Source organism: Octopus bimaculoides, chromosome 17, assembly GCF_001194135.2.
Source record: "Octopus bimaculoides isolate UCB-OBI-ISO-001 chromosome 17, ASM119413v2, whole genome shotgun sequence".
In the NCBI taxonomy this organism is placed as follows: Eukaryota; Metazoa; Mollusca; class Cephalopoda; order Octopoda; family Octopodidae; genus Octopus; species Octopus bimaculoides.
In genome coordinates, this window is record NC_068997.1 from 2784044 (window position 1) to 2789501 (window position 5458).

The following is a 5458-nucleotide window of genomic DNA, read 5'->3' on the forward strand; positions in this document are numbered from 1 at the left end:
ATATATATATATATATATATATATATATATACACACAAAGAGAGATAGAGAGAGAGAGACATACATATATACATATATATATATATAGATGCACACACATATGTGTATGTTGATGTGTATGTATGCAAGAATATATGTATGCATGTGTATACCATTGTTATTGATATTATTTTTATTATTATTATTATTATTATTATTATTATTATTATTATTATTATTATTTACTTTTGATCTGTATGTTTGTTACAATCACTTGCCGAGACACACCCAACGTCCTGGGGCGAATGATGAATAAGAGGTGTTACATTATGACTGAAAGCTTGGGGAGGGGAAGTGGCAGGGGCATTAGTGAAATATCTTCATGTAATACAACACAGACATTTAAATGGATGAGTTTTTCTAAGGGTGTGGGCAGTACTTGTCAGTACAATCTTTTGAATTTCTCTGAGATATGGTTCTCCTGGGATCTTATTTAGATGTTTCTGACATCCCTTTTTTTTTAACACACCTAGGGCACCTACAATAGCAGGAACTGTTCTCCTTTAAGATGTCACATCTTTTGTATTTTGATTTCCAGGTCCTTATATTTGCTTTATTTTTCATATTCCTTTACAGATATGTTTTTATCAGTGGGAACATTTACATCGATTAGTCTACAGGTATTTTCTTCCCTGTCTTTAATAATTATTTCCAGTCGATTAGCTTGGATTGTTCTGTCAGTGTTGACTGGAAAATCCCAGACTATGATGTACATACCAGTAAGCAGGAATGCTGATTTAGTAGTGTTTACATATTTTCCAAAATAAATACCTTCCTACCCTATCGTGGCGATTTTTGTATTCGTCTGGTGTCAGCACAGGACATCCTGATACGAGACGGTCTATTGTTTCGTTAATGTGTCGCAGAATCTGCATTTGAAGAACGTTTGCCTGGTAGTTTTTTTGGTAAGCAAGCTTTGATCTTGTGCTGCCAATATGAAACCTTCAATCTCTGTTTTGATTCCTGAAATTCTCAGCCACTGATGGGTTGTTCCTTGATTTACATCAGCATTTTGACTTCTAAGTATATACTGTCCATGCAGAGGCTTCTGGATCCACTGCTCCCCCTCCTCAATTTGTTTCTTGCCCGTTCATTTTTGCTGTCTGCTTGATCCATTTGGCATGTTTTGTGACAGTAGTTTCAGGGACTTCAACTATTTTAGGGGTTAATGCCAAGATCTCTTGCGAATTTGCAAGCTTCCTTGATAATAGAAACGTGATTTTTGGCTACATTCGTGTTTGCACACATGTCGCAGCGTCCAGTCCTCTGTACTAGATTAGTACCTGTTCATTGTTATTGTGGAGGTCTTATAGCACAGGCCTTCCTTTTCCAACATTACTTCTTGGTAGGCACAGACGATCAACATCTGCGTTTGGGTGTTGCATGTTCTCAGAAGTTAGTCGTCTTCTTGTCTTCCTGTCCAAACGCTGGAGTTCTGTAAGATTCGAATTAATTATGTTAAAATTATATTGGACGACTGGAAGTGCCAAGGCGCTAATGGCTTCGATACGACTTTTAGGGTTGAGTTCAGTTTTTGGTATAAGTCTTATTTTCCTGTAATACTCCTGTCTTATTTTTTCCTTCATAGTAGCATGTTGTTTACCATGTCCTTCGTTTATCTCCAGGTATTTGTAATTTTGTTGTGGGTCAAGCTCCTTGATAGTTGTGTCGGTATCCATTTTAACGGAAGCCGTTTTCCTGAGCTTGCCTTTTACAAAAGTTGCTTTAGCACACTTATCAATGCCAAAGATCATCCCGATATCATTACTGAATTCTTTACCAGTTTTTAGCAACCCTACTAGCTTTTCTTCATTTCTAGCAGACAGCTTCAGATCGACCATATAAAACAGATGGCTTATTGTCGTAATGTAAACTTTGAAGCCATACCTGGTGTTATTTAGTTCGTTTGAGAGAGTAATGGAGAGAGGGAGTCACCTTGAAAGATGCCTGGCTTGATGTTGATGTTATTTGTTTGGCTCATCCCGCACCATGGTTTAGAAAAAAGACGTGTGTTCCACTTGGCCGTGCTACCTTATAGGAATTTGGAGATGACAGGAGAGATCTTGTATTTCTCAAGGGCCTTGAGTATCCAATTATGTGGGACATTATCAAACACTTTCCTGTTGTCTATCCATGCCATAGTCAGGTTCTTCTCTTTGCTCCGGCAATTCTCTACAATAATTTTATTTATGAGTTATTGATCTTTGCACCCATTCCTTTTACAGCCTTTTCGAGCTTGTGGAAGGATAGACCTCTGTCTAAGGAAAGCGTATATTCTCTCGGTTAATATGGATGTAAGGATCTTGTAAGTGGTGTTGAGACATGTTATTTGTCGGTAGTTCTTTGGATTTTTGTGTCTTCAGTTTTTGGTAGAAGGTATATTGTTCCTTCAGTCATCCAGGCAGGTATTTGCTATGGATGACATCAGTCAGAGATGCAGTGAAATTTTGGTGTACTTCTTGTCTGACAATTTAGCCAGAGGTTTTCACATGGTAACTATCGTAGTATTTTGTGTTCTAACACATTGTTATATCCTTATGGACAAACGATTACACTGCAACAGTGTAGTAAAAATATAATCGAATCAAACGGCAGTAATCACTTGGAACGTAACAACAAACTTTTAAGAATCAACAATCCCCACACGCTAACTCGAACTGTAAATTTTGAACTCTAACTTAGAATTATCAACATATGAAGCGCTACTATTTATCTGTAGTGGCCCAGTCCATTCTCATCAGGGGGGCGTCGTACTCTCGCACAACACACATCCACATTTAAGTGGAGATAAATATTACCTTTTGTTATTTATACTTCTTCTGTCTCTATATCAATTATTCTATATCATAAGTGTTTAGTGTAGAGAATATTGTTCAGTCATACTACTGTTATTTTGTTTCGTATTTCCATTTTCATATTTCCATCACTGCAACTACAACGGCTTGTATAACGGAATTTATGTTTCGATGATGGTGTAACAGTGTGTTATATTGTGGTGTTTGTGTGATTACTAAGGCGTGTGTTATGTATTGTGCCGCTTTATGTGGTTGGTGTGAAGTATATGTTTTTATGTTGTATCTTGCGCTCTTGGCATGAGAAAACTGTTGTGGAGTTGGCTTAATAATTTGTGTTGTTTATGAGTTGCGCTGTTTGCGTTATCTTGCTTCCAAGGTAACTGTGTTGTTTTCTTGTTCTTGGTGTGATAACTGTAGTGAAGGCGCGTGGCTTAGTGGTTAGAATGTTGGACGCATGATTGTATGATTACTGTTTCGATTCTTGGACCGGGTGATGCGTTGTGATTTTTGAGCAAAACACTTCATTTCACGTTGCTCTGGTAAACTCAGCTGGCGAAAGGCAGTAATCCTGCAACAGACTGGCATCAAGTCTAGGTGGGGAATTTATACGCCACAATAAACGGGAAACCGGCCTCACGTGTCTGTAGGACTCGGAATGGAGCATTATCCTTTATGTGATAAATGTGTTCTTTATCGGTTGTGTGTGTTGAGTTATGTGTGATAACCATGTTATTTATGTGTTGTAGTGTCTGTGATATCTGCTGTTTATATGTTGTATGTGTTGCATTCTATGCGTTGTGGTGCTGGTGTGATATCTTTGTTATTTATTAGTTGTGTGAGTTATACTGCATTGTTGATGCGACAACCGTGTTGTGTTATTGATGTGACAACCGTGTTGTATTGTGCTGTTGACGTGACAACTGTGTATTGTGTATTTTATGTTGTATTTACTATTATCCCTCCCTCTCTATATTCTACCATGGCATTAAGCTACAAACTTGTATGTATATATTTTTTCTCTTGCTTTCTCAGACAATTTTAATTTTCTCGCCACAGATCTCAAGACAAAGCATAGATAAAACCATGATATGATTCCCTAATGGAATCTGCAAAGTACTTTCAAGTTAGTGACATTGTACGTGCAGGTAATATAAACGAAACTCAAACAACTACATCTATTTTATAACCTAAACAATAACAACACCTTCAACCAAAGACACAAACAAAATATCTTTTTCTTTTTTAACTTTTAATTTGAAATCGGAGCCAGAATTTACCAATTCCATTTCCTCTCATTTTTTATACTCTCTCACAGACAAATAAGTAAATTAAAATGGATTCCGTTTGGAGAATAAAATGAAATGATAAAAAAGTTGATAATAAAATTACTTGAAGAATACAAAAGAAAAACATTTTCTGTCTTTGGGGAGAAAACACATTCGAGATTTGCCAACAAAAATGTCGTAGGATATAATTCTATCAATAGATGTTTTGAGTTCGGTTAGAACGTGGATCGACGTAATCTTTCGTCTTGGGCAAGAAAGTGGGGTTCAAAAACGCACGTACTGAGGTAGATAAGTAGATTTAGGCCAATGGTTCTCAAATAGAGTCCATACTAGAGTTTTATGGGTCCACGCAAACAAAATAATAAATTGGGGACCCGCAGTAGTAATTTAGGGGGTCCGTGAAAAATCTTCACTTTAGATGTATTTATTGTAAGAAACAGCTAAATTTCTTTCTTGAACGTTTTACATGGTTCAAGTCACGTTGTTCAAGTTAATGTTTGAAAAACAAAATAGGAATTTTGAAAGAAATATCTCTGAAACTAAGTTTTAGACATGGATTGGCTATGGGGGTCCACCAGAATAAAATAGTAATCAAAAAGGTCTGTAAATAAAAATTGGCTGAGAACCATCGATTTAGACAAATTCAACCTTTCTACAAAAGAGAGTCCATCTCCCGTGATTAAGGATTTTCAACAATAAGGAGGAGCTCATCTCAAAGAGAACCCATCTTCCGTGATTAAGAATTTTCAACAATAAGAAACTCATCTCAAAGAGAAAAACCTTAACTTATTGAAGAAACCTTTGATCAGAGATATTCCATCCGTGAATATCACATCTTAAGAGCTTCATTAACTATACTTATTAATTAGTGTAGTGGGGAAAAAATTGTTGACATAAAATATTGCTTAACCTTAAACCAGCCTCGATTGAACAGGCATATAATTAAAAGATATTCCAAACGTGACCATATTAATGAATTTCGTTAATTAGCGTAGTGAAAAAGCTGTCGACATGTAATGTATTGTTTAGCTCTTGGTCAGTCCTCATTAAGCAGACTTATGATCAAAAGTGTTCCAGATGCGACCATCCCATTTGCTCCTATGTCTAAGTAATCAAGCACTACATAATCCAGTGCATTCATTTCTAAGACACTCAGGTTTGATTTGAGGGAAATTTAGCTCTCAAGGTCGACCCGGTACAAACACACGCAAGTAGACACATATATACACAGAGCGAGAAACAGAAAGAGATTGAGAGAGACAAACACAAACACATACTTGTAGCATATACACACACACATAATATATATATATATATATATATATATATATATATATA